The sequence below is a fragment of the Heptranchias perlo genome, unplaced genomic scaffold (assembly GCF_035084215.1).
Source record: "Heptranchias perlo isolate sHepPer1 unplaced genomic scaffold, sHepPer1.hap1 HAP1_SCAFFOLD_50, whole genome shotgun sequence".
Taxonomy (NCBI): domain Eukaryota; kingdom Metazoa; phylum Chordata; class Chondrichthyes; order Hexanchiformes; family Hexanchidae; genus Heptranchias; species Heptranchias perlo.
The window spans coordinates 3707276-3725597 of record NW_027139516.1 but is presented as its reverse complement, the minus strand read 5'-3'; the positions used below and the strand labels follow the sequence as shown (position 1 = coordinate 3725597).

The 18322-nt window shown below is 49.1% G+C and overlaps 1 long non-coding RNA gene across 1 annotated transcript; it reads right to left on the bottom strand.

Moving 5' to 3' along the window:
* Positions 1–3032: 3032 nt before the first annotated feature.
* LOC137314016 (uncharacterized) lies at positions 3033–17021 on the bottom strand. Its single transcript, XR_010961167.1, has 4 exons — positions 16898–17021; positions 4447–4601; positions 3407–3567; positions 3033–3234 (listed from the first exon to the last, which is right to left on the bottom strand). It is a non-coding gene; the product is annotated as an uncharacterized lncRNA (long non-coding RNA).
* Positions 17022–18322: the final 1301 nt, after the last annotated feature.

Here is an 18322-nt window from a genome sequence, read left to right as displayed (position 1 = left end):
CAAAAGCTTGGGAAAACAGGTCGTTTTAAGGAGCATCTGAATGGAGGACAGAGAGCGGAGAAGAACAGGGAGGGAATACCAGATATTAGGGCCAAGGCAGATGAAGGCAAGGCACACAGGGATACTTGTTCCAGATTCTGATTCCTGACTGGGAGAGGCACCCAGTAGTACTGAACGCAATTATCAGTTTCCCACTGCAGCCCAGACTGAGCCCCACCCTGGGCCCTTCCTGTCTGTACATTGACCCAGTGTCCCACTGCAGCCCAGACTGAGCCCCACCCTGGGCCCTTCCTGTCTGTACATTGATCCAGTTTCCCACTGCAGCCCAGACTGAGCCCCACCCTGGGCCCTTCCTGTCTGTACATTGACCAGTGTCCCACTGCAGCCCAGACTGAGCCCCACCCTGGGCCCTTCCTGTCTGTACATTGACCCAGTGTCCCACTGCAGCCCAGACTGAGCCCCACCGTGGGCCCTTCCTGTCTGTACATTGACCCAGTTTCCCACTGCAGCCCAGACTGAGCCCCACTCTGGGCCCTTCCTGTCTGTACATTGACCCAATGTCCCACTGCAGCCCAGACTGAGCCCCACCCTGGGCCCTTCCTGTCTGTACATTGACCCAGTGTCTCACTGCAGCCCAGACTGAGCCCCACCCTGGGCCCTTCCTGTCTGTACATTGATCCAGTTTCCCACTGCAGCCCAGACTGAGCCCCACCGTGGGCCCTTCCTGTCTGTACATTGACCAGTGTCCCACTGCAGCCCAGACTGAGCCCCACCCTGGGCCCTTCCTGTCTGTACATTGACCCAGTGTCCCACTGCAGCCCAGACTGAGCCCCACCCTGGGCCCTTCCTGTCTGTGCATTGACCCAGTTTCCCACTGCAGCCCAGACTGAGCCCCACTCTGGGCCCTTCCTGTCTGTACATTGACCCGATGTCCCACTGCAGCCCAGACTGAGCCCCACCCTGGGCCCTTCCTGTCTGTACATTGACCCAGTGTCTCACTGCAGCCCAGACTGAGCCCCACCCTGGGCCCTTCCTGTCTGTACATTGATCCAGTTTCCCACTGCAGCCCAGACTGAGCCCCACCGTGGGCCCTTCCTGTCTGTACATTGACCAGTGTCCCACTGCAGCCCAGACTGAGCCCCACCCTGGGCCCTTCTTGTCTGTACACTGACCCAGTGTCCCACTGCAGCCCAGACTGAGCCCCACCCTGTGCCCTTCCTGTCTGTACATTGACCCAGTGTCCCACTGCAGCCCAGACTGAGCCCCACCATGGGCCCTTCCTGTCTGTACATTGACCCAGTGTCTCACTGCAGCCCAGACTGAGCCCCACCCTGGGCCCTTCCTGTCTGTACATTGACCCAGTGTCCCACTGCAGCCCAGACTGAGCCCCACCCTGGGCCCTTCCTCTCTGTACATTGACCCAGTGTCCCACTGCAGCCCAGACTGAGCCCCACCCTGGGCCCTTCCTCTCTGTACATTGACCCAGTGTCCCACTGCAGCCCAGACTGAGCCCCATCCTGGGCCCTTCCTGTCTGTACATTGACCCAGTGTCCCACTGCAGCCCAGACTGAGCCCCATCCTGGGCCCTTCCTGTCTGTACATTGACCCAGTGTCCCACTGCAGCCCAGACTGAGCCCCACCCTGGGCCCTTCCTCTCTGTACATTGACCCAGTGTCCCACTGCAGCCCAGACTGAGCCCCACCCTGGGCCCTTCCTCTCTGTACATTGACACAGTGTCCCACTGCAGCCCAGACTGAGCCCCACCCTGGGCCCTTCCTCTCTGTATATTGACCCAGTGCCCCACTGCAGCCCAGAGTGAGCCCCACCCTGGGCCCTTCCTGTCTGTACATTGATCCAGTGCCCCACTGCAGCCCAGACTGAGCCCCACCCTGGGCCCTTCCTGTCTGTACATTGACCCAGTGTCCCACTGCAGCCCAGACTGAGCCCCACCCTGGGCCCTTCCTGTCTGTACATTGTCCCAGTGTCCCACTGCAGCCCAGACTGAGCCCCACCCTGGGCCCTTCCTGTCTGTCCATTGACCCAGTGTTCCACTGCAGCCCAGACTGAGCCCCACCCTGGGCCCTTCCTGTCTGTCCATTGACCCAGTGTTCCACTGCAGCCCAGACTGAGCCCCATCCTGGGCCCTTCCTGTCTGTCCATTGACCCAGTGTTCCACTGCAGCCCAGACTGAGCCCCATCCTGGGCCCTTCCTCTCTGTACATTGACCCAGTTTCCCACTGCAGCCCAGACTGAGCCCCACCCTGGGCCCTTCCTGTCTGTACATTGACCCATTATCCCACTGCAGCCCAGACTGAGCCCCACCCTGGGCCCTTCCTGTCTGTACATTGACCCAGTGTCCCACTACAGCCCAGACTGAGCCCCACCCTGGGCCCTTCCTGTCTGTACATTGACCCATTATCCCACTGCAGCCCAGACTGAGCTCCACCCTGGGCCCTTCCTGTCTGTACATTGACCCAGTGTCCCACTGCAGCCCAGACTGAGCCCCACCCTGGGCCCTTCCTGTCTGTACATTGACCCAGTGCCCCATTGGGGACCATCCAGCCCCGGATATCCGGCAGAATCAGCGCTGTGGGACCGGGAGACTGAGTCTCGTGACCCTGTCGCTTGGCCTCTGACGTCACAATGGGAGACGACGCTCGCTCAGCTCGAGCTGGAAACCGTTAAAGGGCCGTTCGGATTTCAACCTGGAGCGCGGCCGGTTAAAGGGGAGGGACAGAGAATCGGCCAAAAATGTTCTGTAATATGAGACCAGTCATGGTAATAAATTGAAATGTTCATATAATGAGACCAGGAATGGTTATACATTGAAATGTTCATATAATGAGACCAGGAATGGTTATAAATTGAAATGTTCATACAATGAGACCAGGAATGGTTATAAATTGAAATGTTCACATGATGTGACCAGGAATGGTTATAAATTGAAATGTTCATACAATGAGACCAGGAATGGTTATAAATTGAAATGTTCATATAATGAGATCAGGAATGGTTATAAATTGAAATGTTCATAGAATGAGACCAGGAATGGTTATAAATTGAAATGTTCATATAATGAGATCAGGAATGGTTATAAATTGAAATGTTCATACAATGAGACCAGGAATGGTTATAAATTGAAATGTTCACACTTTCACACTCAGTCCGGGCCTGGATTCCTGCATTGACTTGAGCTGATTCTCTCCGTTTGAACTGAACTGATTCCCCCACAGCCTGAAACAGATTAAAGATTAAACAGGAAATAAACAGATTGAACAACAGTGTAAATAACAGGGAGACTGGGGTTAATATTTCAATAATAATTACAGACAAATATTACCCATAAAAGGGACTGAATCCCATTGATATTTTATTTATTACATTAAACATTAACACAAACACTCACCAGATCCGCTCCAGACTCCTGCGGGTCAGTATGAGGGAGCAGGGACAGATCGGTCTGTGAAGGAGTTTAATCTCAGGTTCAGATCCGTCTGTGACCGGTTTGTACTGAGAGCGGAGACGAGATCCTCGGTACAAGAATCTGTGAGACCGACACCATCCAGACTGGGGATCAGAGAGAGAGAAATAACAGGAATCAGAGTGAATCCCCAATGTTTATTGATAACACTATTAGTGATACTAAAAATAATGTGCAGTGTTTATTAATAACACTCTTACTGATACTAATAGTAATGTATAGTGTTTATTAATAACATTATTACTGATATTAATGATAATCTACAGTCTTTATTAATACCACTATTACTAATATTAATGTTAATCTACTGTCTTTAATAATAACACTATTCTTGGTACTAATAATGCACAGTGTTTATTAATGACACTTATTGATACTAATGATAATGTGCACTGTTTATTCATAACACTATTACTGATACTAATAATCTACAGTGTTTATTAATTTCACTTATTGATACTAATGATAATGTACAGTATTTATTAATAACGCTAATACTGGTACTAATAATATTGCACAATGTTTATTAATAACACTGATACTGGTACTAATAATAATGCACAGTGTTTATTAGTAACACTATTACTGATACTTATAACAATGTACAGGGCTTATTAATAACACTATTACTCATACTAATAATATTGTACAGTTTTTATTCATAACGCTATTACTGATACTGATAATATGTACAGTGTTCTTTAATAACTCTATTACTGATACTAAAAATAATGTGCAGTGTTTATTAATAACACTATTACTGATACTAATAATAATGTACAGTGTTTATTAAAGCAATATTGCTTGTACTAATAATAATGTGCAATGTTTATTAATAACACTATTACTGATACTAATAATATTGTGCAATGTTTATTACTAACACTGTTACTGACACTAATATTAATGTACAGTGTTACTCATCCAGTTATTATAAGCACAATCTCAAACAGTCTGATACTTACTGCAGTTTCTGGATTTTACAGTCCGGGTTCCTCAGAGCCGCAGACAGTAGTTTCACTCCTGAATCTCCCGGTTTATTAATACCCAGGTTCAGATCCGTCAGTAACGGTTTGTACTGAGAGTGGAGGAGAGATCCTTGGAACAAGAATCTGTGGGACTGACATCCCACATGCACGGGATCAGAGAGAGAGAGAGAGAAATAACAGGAATCAGTGTAAATCCCCAGTGTTTATTAACAACACTATTACTGACACTTTTATCCCCATCACCCGTCCATTTATTCCTCTTCAAGTACATGTCCAATTACATTTTGGAAGTTCCTTTCAGCAATTGCGTTCTCGATCTTCACAAACATCTGTGTGAAAGGATTTCTCCTCAATTCCCCTACAGTTCGTTTGCAAATTATTTTAAATCTATGCCCTCTGGTCACTGACCAAGTTGCCAAAGGAAAAGATTCTCCCTATTTGCTCTGTCAAAACCCCTCATAATTTTGACCACCTCTATTAGATATCCACATAACCTTCTCTGCTCGAAGGAGAACAATCCCAGCTTCTCCAATCTCTCCGCATAACTGAAGTCCCTCACCCCTGGTATCATCCTGGTAAATCTCCTCTGCACCCTCTTCAAGACCTTGCCATTCTTCCTAAAGTGTGATGCCCAGAATTGTACACAATACTCCAGCTGGGGCCTAACCAGTGATTTGTAAAGGTTTCGCAAGGCTTCCTTGTTTTAGTATTCAATGTCTCTATTTACTCAGCCAATTATCCCTGGTGCTTTCTAAACCGCATTACCAACTTGCCCTGTCACCTTCAAAGATTTGTGAACATGCACCCCCATGTCCCTCTGTTCTTCCACCTCCCTCAAAATAACATTTAGATTATATTGTCTCTCCATCTTGTTCCACCCAAAGTGAATCACTTCACACTTATCCGTGTAAAATTGCATCTGCCATGTGTCTGCCCATTTCAACAATCTGTCTGTGTCCCCCTGAAGTCTGCTTCTGACGTGTAACACGCTCGAGGGGTTGAATGACCTCGTCTTATTTTAAATAATTTCCTCGAGGGGCTGAATTGCATCCTCCTGTTCCTACGTAACAGGCTCGAGGGGCTGAATGGCTTCCAACTGTTGCTATGTAACAGGCTCGAGGTGTTGAATAGCCACATCCTATTCCTGGTACCAGGCCAGACGGACTGAATGGTCCATACCTGCTCCTATGTAACAGGCTCCAGAAGCAAACTGGCCTCCGGTTTCTGTGCAACAGTGGCTGAAAGGCCTCCCTCCTGTTCCTATGTAAAAGTCTCCAGTAGCTGACTGGCTTCCTCTTGTTCCTGTATAACAGGCTCGAAGGCCTGACTGGCTTCCTCCTGTTCCTATCCAACAGGCTCGAGGGGCTGAACGTCGTCTTCCTGTTCCTCTGTAAAAGGCTGGAGGGGCTTAATGGCCTCCTCCAGTTCCTGGGTAACAGGCTGCACGGGTAGAATGTCCACCTGTTCCTTTGTAATGGGCTCACGCAGGCCTAATGGCCTCCTCCTGTTCCTGTATAACAGGCTCGAGGGGGCTGAATGGCCTCGTCTTCCTATGTAATGGACTCCAGGGCCTGAATGGCCTCCTCCTGTTCCGATGTAACAGTCTCCAGGGACTGAATGGCCTCCTCCCGTTCCTGTGTAACAGACTCCAGTGGCTGAATGGCCTGCTCCTGTTCTTGAGTTAAAGGCTCAAAGGACTGAATGGTCCCCTGCCATTACAGGCCGGAGGGTTTTAATGGCCTCATCATCTTCCTGTGTAACAGGCTCGAGGGGCTGAATGGCGTCTCGCTGTTCCTGTGTAAAAGGCTCGAGGGGCTGGATGGCCTCCTCCAGTTCCAGTGTAACAGGGTCGAGGTGTTGAATGGCCTCCCATTCCTGTGTAACAGGCCGGACGTGCTTAATGGCCTCCGCCTGTTCATCTGTAACAGGCTCGAGGGTCTGAACGGCCTCCTCTTGTTCTTGTATAACGGGCTCGAAGGACTGAATGAACACCTCCTTCCAATGTAACAGACTCCAGGGGCTGAATGGACTCCTCCTGTTCCTATGTAACAGACTCCAGGGGATGAATGGCCTCCTCCTGTTCCTATGTAACAGACTCCAGGGCCTGAATGGCCTCCTCCTGTTCCTGTGTCACAGACTCCAGGGGCTGAATGGCCTCCTCCTGTTCCTGTGTAACAGACTCCAGAGGCTGAATGGCCTCCTCCTGTTCCTGTGTCACAGACTCCAGGGGATGAATGGCCTCCTCCTGTTCCTATGTAACAGACTCCAGGGCCTGAATGGCCTCCTCCTGTTCCTGTGTAACAGACTCCAGAGGCTGAATGGCCTCCTCCTGTTCCTATGTAACAGACTCCAGGGCCTGAATGGCCTCCTCCTGTTCCTGTGTAACAGACTCCAGGGGCTGAATGGCCTCCTCCTGTTCCTATGTAACAGACTCCAGGGGATCAATGGCCTCCTCCTGTTCCTGTGTAACAGACTCCAGGGGCTGAATGGCCTCCTCCTGTTCCTATGTCACAGACTCCAGGGGCTGAATGGCCTCCTCCTGTTCCTGTGTAACAGACTCCAGGGGATGAATGGCCTCCTCCTGTTTCAATGTCACAGACTCCAGAGGATGAATGGCCTCCTCCTGTTCCTGAATAACAGACTCCAGGGGATGAATGGCCTCCTCCTGTTTCAATGTCACAGACTCCAGAGGATGAATGGCCTCCTCCTGTTCCTGTGTAACAGACTCCAGGGGCTGAATGGCCTCCTCCTGTTTCTATGTCACAGACTCCAGAGGATGAATGGCCTCCTCCTGTTCCTATGTAACAGACTCCAGGGGATGAATGGCCTCCTCCTGTTCCTATGTAACAGACTCCAGGGGATGAATGGCCTCCTCCTGTTCCTATGTAACAGACTCCAGGGGATGAATGGCCTCCTCCTGTTCCGGTGTAACAGACTCCAGGGGCAGAATGGCCTGCTCCTGTTCCTATGTAACAGACTCCAGGGGATGAATGGCCTCCTCCTGTTTCTATGTCACAGACTCCAGGGGATGAATGGCCTCCTCCTGTTCCTGTGTAACAGACTCCAGGGGATGAATGGCCTCCTCCTGTTTCTATGTCACAGACTCCAGGGGATCAATGGCCTCCTCCTGTTCCTATGTAACAGACTCCAGGGGATGAATGGCCTCCTCCTGTTCCTATGTCACAGACTCCAGGGGATGAATGGCCTCCTCCTGTTCCTGTGTAACAGACTCCAGGGGCTGAATGGCCTCCTCCTGTTCCTGTGTAACAGACTCCAGGGGATCAATGGCCTCCTCCTGTTCCTATGTAACAGACTCCAGAGGATGAATGGCCTCCTCCTGTTCCTGTGTAACAGACTCCAGGGGATGAATGGCCTCCTCCTGTTCCTATGTAACAGACTCCAGGGGATGAATGGCCTCCTCCTGTTCCTATGTCACAGACTCCAGGGGATGAATGGCCTCCTCCTGTTCCTATGTAACAGACTCCAGGGGATGAATGGCCTCCTCCTGTTCCTATGTTACAGACTCCAGGGGATGAATGGCCTCCTCCTGTTCCTATGTAACAGACTCCAGGGGCTGAATGGCCTCCTCCTGTTCCTGTGTAACAGACTCCAGGGGCTGAATGGCCTCCTCCTGTTCCTATGTCACAGACTCCAGAGGATGAATGTTGTGATTCTGTTCTTGAGTTAAAGGTTCAAGAGACTGAATGGTCCCCTGCTGTTACAGTGTAACAGGCTCGACGCACTGAATGGCCTTTTTCTGTTTCTGTGTTGCAGGCCCGATGGTCTTAATGGCCTCCTCCTGTTTCTACAAAACATATTACAGTCGCTGAATTGCCTTCTCCTCTTCCTGTATAACAGGCTCGAGGGGCTCAAAGGCCTCTTCCTGTTCTGTGTCAACGGCTCGAGGGGCTGAATGGCCTCCTCCTACTCCTCTGTAACAGACTCGAGGGGCTGAATGGCCTCCTCCTGTTCCTGTGTAACAGGTTTGAGGGGCTGAACGGCCTCCTCCTGTTCCTGTAACAGGTTTGAGCAGCTGAATGGCGACTCCTGTTCCTGTGTAACAGGCTCTTGGGGTTGAACGGCCTCCTCCTGATCCTGTGTAACAGGTTTGAGCGGCTGAATGGCCTCCTCCTGTTCCTGTGTAACAGGCTCGAGGGGTTGACCGGCCTCCTCCTGTTCCTGTGTAACAGGTTTGACGGGCTGAATGGCTACTCATGTTCCTGTGTAATGGGCTTGAGGGGCTGAATGGTCTCCTCCTGTTACTGCGTAACAGGTTCGAGAGGCTGAACGGCCTCCTCCTGTTCCTATGTAAACAACCTCCTTGTTTTTATACTCTATGCCTCTATAATTTTAAACCGGTTTCTCAACCAGTCCTGCAAACTTCACAGATTTGTGTGCATACACCCCCAGGTCTCTCTGTTCCTGCACCCCCTTTAGAATTGTACCATTTAGTTGACATTGCCTCTCCTCATTCTTCCTGCCAAGATGTATCACTTCTCTGCGTTAAATTTCATGTTCCATGTGTCCGCCCATTTCATCAGCCTGTCTATGTCCTCTTGAAGTCGATTACTATCCTCCTCACTGTTTACTATACTTGCAAGCTTTGTGTGATCTGCAAATTTTGAAATTATTCCCCATTATAATCTCTCCCGTCTCAGCCTCTAAGGGACCAACGTTTACCTTCGCTAATCTCTTCCTTTTTCAATTCTTGTAGAAGCTCTTACAATCTGTTTTTATATTTCTTGCAAGTTTACTCCCGCATCGTATATAAGAGCAAGGGCATAGAATATATGAGCAGGGAGGTTATGATGGAGCTGTATAAAACACTGGTTAGGCCACAGCTGGAGTACTGTGTGCAGTTCTGGTCGCCACACTACAGGAAGGATGTGATCGCTTTGGAGAGGGTGCAGAGGAGATTCACCAGGATGTTACCAGGGCTGGAGCGCTTCAGCTATGAAGAGAGACTGGGAAGATTGGGTTTGTTTTCCTTGGAGCAGAGGAGGCTGAGGGGGGACATGATTGAGGTGTACAAAATTATGAGGGGCACAGATAGGATGGATACTAAGGAGCTTTTTCCCTTCGTTGAGGGTTCGATAACAAGGGGACATGGATTCAAGGTAAAAGGCGGGAGGTTTAGAGGGGATTTGAGAAAGAACTTTTTCACCCAGAGGGTGGTTGGAGTCTGGAACTCACTGTCTGAAAGGGTTGTGGAGGCAGGAACCCTCACAACATTCAAGAAGCATTTGGATGAGCACTTGAAATGCCATCGCACACAAGGCGACGGACCAAATGCTGGAATATGGGATGAGAGTAGACAGGGCTGATGGCCGGCGCGGACACGATGGGCCGAAGGGCCTCTATCCGTGCTGTATAACTCTATGACTCTATGAATCTATTCAATTTTCTCCCTCTTTATCAATTTCTTCGTCATCCTTTGCTGATTTCTAAAACTCTCCCAATCCTCAGGCTAACTACTCTTTTTGGCAACATTATATGTCTCTTCTTTAAACTGAACTTCTCTAGTTAGCCAAGGTTGAATATTTTTCCCATCTAGTTGTTATTCCTCAAGGGAATGTATATTCATTGGCAATTATGAATTATTTCTTGAAATGCTGGCCATTGATTATCTACTGTCATATCTTTTAATCTAATTTCCCAATCTACCTTAGCCAACTCGCCCCTCGTAACAAAGTAATTGGCTTTGTTTAAATTTGAGACCCTGGTTTCGGATTGAACTACATCACTGTCAAACTCAATATGAAATCCTATCATGTTATGATCACTGTGTCCCAGAGGATCCTTAACTCTGAGATTACTAATTAACCCTGACATTACACAATATTAGATCTAAAATAACCTATTCCCTAGTCGGTTCCTCGACATATTGTTCTAAAGAACTATCTCGAATGTATTCCATGAAATCGTCCTCCAAACTACTTTTGACAATTTGGTTTGCCCATTCTATATGAAGATTAAATTGCCTCACGATTACTGCATTGCCTTTGTTACATTCCCCTCGAATTTCCTGATTTAAACTCTGTCAAATCCTACAACTACTGTTAGGAGCACTATAAACTAATCCCACAGCACGGGTATGATGCAGAGTAAATCTCTCTCTACACCATCCCATCAAGGCAGGTACAGTACGTGTGAGATACAGAATAAAGCTCCCTCTGCACTGTCCCATCAAACACTCCCAGGGCAGGTACAGTGCGTGAGAGATACAGAATAAAGTTTCCTCTGTACTGTCCCATCAAATACTTCCAGCGCAGGAGCAACGTGGGTTAGATACAGCGAAAAGCTCCCAATACAACTGTCCCATCAAACACTCCAAGGGCAGATACAACACGGGTTAGATACAGACCAAAGCTCCCTCTACATTTTCCCATCAAACACACCCAGGGCAGATACAGCATGGGTTAGATACAGAGTAATGCTCCCTCTACATTGTCCCATCAAACACTTCCTGGGCAGGTGCATAAGAACATAAGTAATAGGGGCAGGAGTAGGTCATGCGGTCCCTCGAGCCTGTTCCCCATTCAATAAGATCAGGGCTGAACTTCTACCTCCGCTCCACTTTCCCGCCCGATCCCCATATCCCTTGATTCCCTCAGTGGCCAAAAATCTATCTATCTCAGCCTTGAATATGTTCGATGACTGATCATTTCAATTAACCAGTAAACACTATTATTACACGATATTAGATCTAAAATAACCAGTTCCCTTGTCGGTTCCTCGACAAATTGTTCGAGAAAACTGTCTCGAATGCATTCCATGAACTCGTCCTCCAAACTACTTTTGCCAATTTGGTTTGCCCAGTATATATGAAGATTAAAGCCCCCCCACGATTATTGCATTACCCTTATTGCATGCTCCTCTAATTTCCTGATTTATACTCTATCCAACACTATAACTGTAAACAATTTTACAACACCAAGTTATAGTCCAGCAATTTTATTTTAAATTCACAAGCTTTCGGAGATTTTCTCCTTCCTCAGGCAAATGAGGAAGGAGAAAATCTCCGAAAGCTTGTGAATTTAAAATAAAATTGCTGGACTATAACTTGGTGTTGTAAAATTGTTTACAATTGTCAACCCCAGTCCATCACCGGCATCTCCACATCACAACACTATAACAACTGTTAAGGGCACGATAAACTGTTCCCACAACATGGGTTAGATGCAGAGTAAAGCTCCCTCGACACTGTCCTGTCAAACACTCCCAGGGCAGTTACAGCACGGGTTAGATACAGAGTAAAGCTCCCTCTACACTGTCCTGTCAAACACACCTAGGGCAGTTACAGCACGGGTTCGATACAGACTGAAGCTCGTATATGAAATACAGAAAGTTGGCATGCAAGCAAAGCAAGCAATTAGGAAGGCAAATGCACTGTTGGCCTTTATTGCAAGACGGTTGGAATACAAAACTAAAGAAGTATTTCTGCAGTTGTCCAGGGCTTTGGTGAGAACTCACTTGGAGTACTGTGCACAGTTTTGGTCCCCTTATCTAAGGGAGGGTGTACTTGCCTTGGAGGCAGTGCAACGAAGGTTAATAAATCAGTTCCTGGGATGAGAGGGTTGTCCATTCAAAACAGAGATCGATAGATTTCTAGATATTAAAGGCAACAACGGATTTGGAGATAATGCAGGAAAATGGCATTGAGGTGGAAGATCAGTGGAATTCAGTTGAATGGTGGAGCAGGCTCGGGGTGCCGGATGGCCTACTCCTGCTCCTATGTCTTATGTTCTCATGTCCTATGAGGAGTGATTGAGTAGAATGGGCCTATACTCTCTGGAGTTTAGAAGAATGAGAGGTGATCTCATTGAAACATACAAGATTCTGAGGGGGCTTGACAGGGTAAATGTTGAGAGGCTGTTTCCCCCTGGCTGGATAGTCTAGAACAAGGGGGCATAGTCTCAGGATACGGGGTCGGCAATTTAGGGCTGAGATGAGGAGGAATTTCTTCACTCAGAGGGTCGAGAATATTTGGAATTCTCTACCCCATTGGGCTGTGGATGCTGATTCATTGACTATATTCAAGGCTGAGTTCGATAGATTTTTGCACTCGAGGGGAATCAAGGGAAATGGGGATTGGGCGGGTAAGTGGAGTTGAGATTGAAGATCATCCATGATCATATTGAATGGCGGAGCAGGCTTGAGGGCCTACTGCTGCTGCAATTTCTTATGTACTTATGAGCAGAAGCCGGCCATTAATCCCCTCGAGCCTTTGACATCGGAACAGGAGGAGGTCATTCAACTCTCGAACTTGTTACACAGGAAAAGAAGGCCATTCAGCCCTTGGAGCCTATTACACAGGTACAGGAGGATGCCATTAGCCCATCGAAGCTGTTACGCAGGAACAGAAAGCCAATAAGCCACTCAAGCCTGTTATAATTTAACAGGCGCCATTCAGCCCCTCGTGGCTGTTACACAGGAAAAGGAGGAGGCCATTGAGCCCCTCAAGGCTGTTACAAAGGAACAGGAGGAGGCCATTCAGCCCCTTGAGTCCGTTATACAGGAACTGAATGCCATTCAGCCCCTCAAGCTTATTACACTGGAAAAGGACGAGGCCATTCAGCCCCTTGAGCCTGTTATGTAGGATCAGGAGGAGGCCATTGAGCCCCTCAAGGCTGTTACACAGGAACTGGAGGAGGCCATTTAGACCCTCAACGCTAATACTTAGGGACAGTTGGAGACCATTTAGCCCCTAGTGCGTGTTACACTGCAACAAGAGGAGGCCATTCAACCCCTCAAGGCAGTTATACAGGAACAGGAGGAGTCCATTCAGCCCCTAGGGCATGTTACACAGGAGCAGGACGAGGCCATTCAGCGCCTCGAACCTGTTATGTAGCCTCAGGAGGAGGCCATTCAGCCCCTCGTGCCTGTTTTGTAGGAACAGGAGGAGGCCATTCAACCCCTCTCGGCTGGTACATAGGAACAAGAGGAGGCCGTTCAGCCCCACGAGCCTGTTACACAGGAATTGGTGGAGGTCATTCAGATCTTAGGACCTGTTACATAGGAACAGGAGGGGGACATTCAGCCCTCGAGTCTGTCACGTAGGTACAGGAGGAGGCTATTCAGCCCAGAAGGCCTGTTACACAGGAAGAGGAGGAGGCCGATCAGCCCCTCAAGACTGTTACACAGGAACAGGAGGAGGCCATTCAGCCCCTCCAGCTTGTTACAAAGGAACAGGAGGAGGCCGTTCAGCCCCTAGGGTCTGTTACACTGCAACAGGAGGAGGCCATTCAGCCCCTCAAGGCTGTTTCACAGGAACAGGATGAGGCCAATTAGCCCTTCAAGCCTGAAAGATCGGAACAGGAGGAGGCCATACAGCCCGTCAAGCCTGTTATACAGGAACTGAAGGCCATTCAGCCCGTCGAGCCTATTACACTGGAAACGGACGAGGCCCATTCAGCCTCTCGAGGCTGTTAAGTAGAAACAGGAGGAGGCCATTCAGCCCCTCAAGGCGGTTACGCAGGAAGAGTCGGCCAATCAGCCCATGAAACCTTTTACATTGGAACAGGAGGAGGCCATTCAGCACCTCAAGCCTGTTACATAAGAACAGGAGGAGGCCATTCAGCCCCTCGAGCCTGTTACACAGGAACAGGAGGAGGCCATTCAGCCCCTCGAGCTTGTTACACAGGACCTGGAGGAGGCCATTCAGCCGCATATGCCTGTCACATAGGAACAGGTGGAGTCTATTCAGCCCCCAGGGCCTGTTGCACATAAACAAGAGGAGGCCATTCAGCCGCTGGAGCATGTAACACAGGAGCAGGATGAGGGCAATCAGCCCCTCAAACCTGTTACACAGGAACAGGAGGAGGCCATTCAGCCCCTCGAGTCCGTTATACAGGAACTGAAGGCCATTCAGCCCCTCAAGCATATTACACTGGAAAAGGACGAGGCCATTCAGCCCCTTGAGCCTGTTATGTAGGATCAGGAGGAGGCCACTGAGCCCCTCAAGGCTGTTACACAGGAACTGGAGGAGGCCATTCAGCCCCTCAACGCTAATACTTAGGAACAGTTGGAGACCATTCAGCCCCTAGTGCGTGTTACACTGCAACAAGAGGAGGCCACTCAATCCCTCAAGGCAGTTACACAGGAGCAGGACGAGGCCATTCAGCCCCTGGAGCCTGTAACACACGAGCAGGATGAGGGCAATCAGCCCCTCAAACCTGTTAGATAGGAACAGGAGGCGGCCATTCAGCCCCTCGCGTCTGTTATACGGGAACTTACGGCCATTCGGACCCTATTACACTGGCAAAGAATGAGGCCATTCAGACCCTTAATCCTGCTGTGTAGGATTAGGAGGAGGGCTTTCAGCCCCTCGAGCCTGTTACACAGGAACAGGAGGAGGTCATTCAGTCCCTCGAGCCAGTCACATAGGAACTTGAGGAGGCCTTTCAGCCCCTAGGGCCTGTTACACAGAAGCAGGATGAGGCCAATCAGCCCCTTAAGCCTGTTAGATCGGAACAGGGAGAGGCCATTCAGACCCTCGAGCCTGTTATACAGGAAATGAAGGCCATTCAGCCCCTCGAGCCTATCATGTAGGATCAGGAGGCGGCCGTTGAGCCCCTCAAGGCTTTATCACAGGTACTGGAGGAGACCATTCTGCCTCTCCAGGCTGTTACACAGGAACATGAGGCCAATCAGTCCCTCAAGCCTATTACATAGGAACAGGAGGAGGCCATTCAACCCCTCAAGGCTGTTACACAGGAGGAGGAGGGGCCATTCAACCTCTCAAAACTGTTGCATGGGAATAGGAAGAGACAATTCAGCCCCTTAAGCCTGTTACATAGGAAGAGGTGGAGGCCATTCAGCCCCTGGGGTCTGTTATGTAGGATCAGGAGGAGGTCATTGAGCCCGTCAAAGCTTTTACACAGGAACAGGAGGAGGCCATTCAGCCCCTCGAGCCTGTTACACTGGAAGAGGAGGAGGCCACCCAACCCCACAAAACTGTTACATTGGAATAGGAGGAGGCCATTCAACCCCTCAAGGCTGTTACACAGGAACAGGTGAAGAGCATTCAGCCCATAGGGTCTGTTACACATGAACAGGAGGAGGCCATTCAGCCGCACGAGCCCATCACGTAGGATCAGGAGGAGGACATTGAGCCCCTCAAGGCTTTAACACAGGTACTGGAGGAGGCCATTCTCCCTCTCAAGGCTGTTACACAGGAACAGGAGGCCAATCAGTCCCTCAAGCCTGCTACATAGGAAAAGGGGGAGGCCTATCGGCCCCTTAAGGCTGTTACAAATGAACAGGAGGAGGCCATTCATCCCCTCAAGGCTGTTTCACAGGAACAGGAGGAGGCCATTCATCCCCTTCAGGCTGTTAAACAGGAACTGGAGGAGGCCATTCAGCCCATCAAGGCTTTTTCATAGGAGAAGCGGGAGACCATTCAGCCAGTCGAGCCTGTTACACAGGAACTGGAGGAGGCCATTCAGCCCCTCGAACCTGTCACGTAGGAACAGGAGGAGGCCATTTAGCCCCTCAAGCCTGTTAGATCGGAATAGGAGGAGGCCATTCAGCCCCTCGAGCCTATTACACTGGAGAACTGCGAGGCCCATTCAACCTCTCGAGCCTGTTATGTAGGATCTGGAGGAGTCCATTTAGCCCCTCCAGCCTGTCGCATAAGAAAAGGGGGAGGCCATTCAGCACCTTGGGCCTGTTACACTGGAGCAGAATGAGCCCAGTCAGCCACTCAGCGTGTTCGCTCGCAACAGGAGGCCATTCAGCCCCTCGAGTTTGTTATACCGGAACCGAAGGCCATTCAGCCCCTCGAGCCAAATGCACTGGAAAGTCGAGTCCATTCAGCCCCTTGAGCCGGTTAAGTCGGAACAGGAGGAGGCCATTCAGCCCCTCAAGCCTGTTATACAGGAACAGGAGAAGGCCTTTCAGCACCGCAACACTTTTACACGGGAACAGGAGGAGGCCACAGTGGCTCAGTGAGGCCAGTGACCCCTCAATGCTCCACAGAGATCTCACAGCGACCCACTGATCCCACAATGTCCCAGTGATCGCACAGTTTCCCAGTGATCGTACAGTTTCTCAGTGATCCCACAGTATCCCACAGTGACCCAGTGATACCATTGTGCCCCAGTGATCCCATGGTGTCCCAGTGATCCCGCTGTGTCCCACAGTGATTCCTCAAAAACACAGTCATCCCACGGTGACCCAATGATCTCACTGTGAACCTACAGTGATCCCAGTGATCCCACAGTGTCCCACAGTGATCCCACAATGACCCAGTGACACCACAGTGACCCAATGATCCTACAATGACCCAGTGACACCACAGTGACCCAATGATCCCACAGTGACCCAGTGATCACAGTGACCAAGTGATCCCTCAATGGCCCACAGAGATCGCACAGTGACCACATTGTGCTCCCAGTGATCCCACAGTAACCCAGACACAACTCACGTGAGCCCCATTGGGTACAGCCTGTGGTGAAGCCCTCTGGAGAGAAAGCTTCTTCTCCAAGGATTCCTCTTCCTCCCAAAATTTCTCTTTCCACATCTTCATGTTACGGCATTTCCACAAAAATAATCCACTAGAGAGAGAGAAATAAGGAATTGATTAAAAACAAAGCAAGAGATGAAAAAAGCACAGCAAGAGCCCAGAGCTCCCTCACACTCACACTCACTCACATTCATTCCATTACACAGGCAATCTCTCAGAAAACACCATTGATAAAATCCCCAGTTGCAAACCTGAGATTCTAAAGAGAAGAGAGGAAATTTGGGAGAGAGAGAGAGAGACTCGGGACAGACTGAAGAGCGCATGTTGTTTCACTCTTTCTCCAATACAAGTTTTCAGGGTTTTCTCTCCTGCTTTCCCACTCACTCATTCCCCCGAAAGTGTGCCGGTCTGACTCTCTGTCCTGGTCAATATTTGCTGCAGGGTCCAAACTGCCCCGAGTTCGTTTTCTCTTCTGTTCCTGGAACAGGGGACAAAAAGGTGAACGAACTTTCCGTTTGCTCTTTTCTCTTGTTTTAATTAGCAGTGGATAAAAATCCTGTAGTTTGTGGTCAACTTACAGTTTGTGGCTTTTCCAATTAGCCAAAGAGTTCAAATAAATTCATGTCATTTGAAAGAGGTAAAGCAAAGAACTTAAAAGAAAAACCAATACACAGCAAGATCCCTCACTCAGTTACAGGGACAATCTCTCAGCAACATTCATTTGCACAGAAACAAAGCCCAGTTTATAAAGGAGATAAATGTAAAGATTGAGAGGTAATTTTTATAGAGATAACAACTTGTATGTATATATTACAGCAACTACTACTGCAACAACTTGTACATCTATGTTTATATATTTACACATTACCATTACTACAAGGCCCAGATAAGGGTTGTGGGGAAAGAGCTGAGAGGGAAATGGGATCGCCCTTTCAAAGAGCCAGCGCAGGCACGGTGGGCCGAATGGCCTCCTCCTGTGTTGCGCCCACTATGATATTATGAACAACAACTTCAAAGTTTGTGACAGGAAACAAAATAGCCGCCTCAACAGCAAACATCTTACTGAGGGGCAAGCTGGATATCATACTTGGGGGAAAGGTGGCAATCTTATTGGGGTGAAGGTGACCATGTTAAACAAAATGGCCGCCAGTAAGGCAGCCATCTTGATGACGGGTAGGGCGGCCATTCGACTGAGGGGCAAGGTGGGCATCTTAAACAAAATAGCGGCCATGACGTTTAATCAATATAGCCGCATTGAACCTGAAGCAAAATGGGCAACCAGTCAGGGTGAGGGCCAAGGTGGAGCTTGTTATGGTGAAAGAGAGACGGAGAGGGTTCATTTGGTGTTCCTGTTAAATCACTGTTTCACTATAGTTAAAGATACAA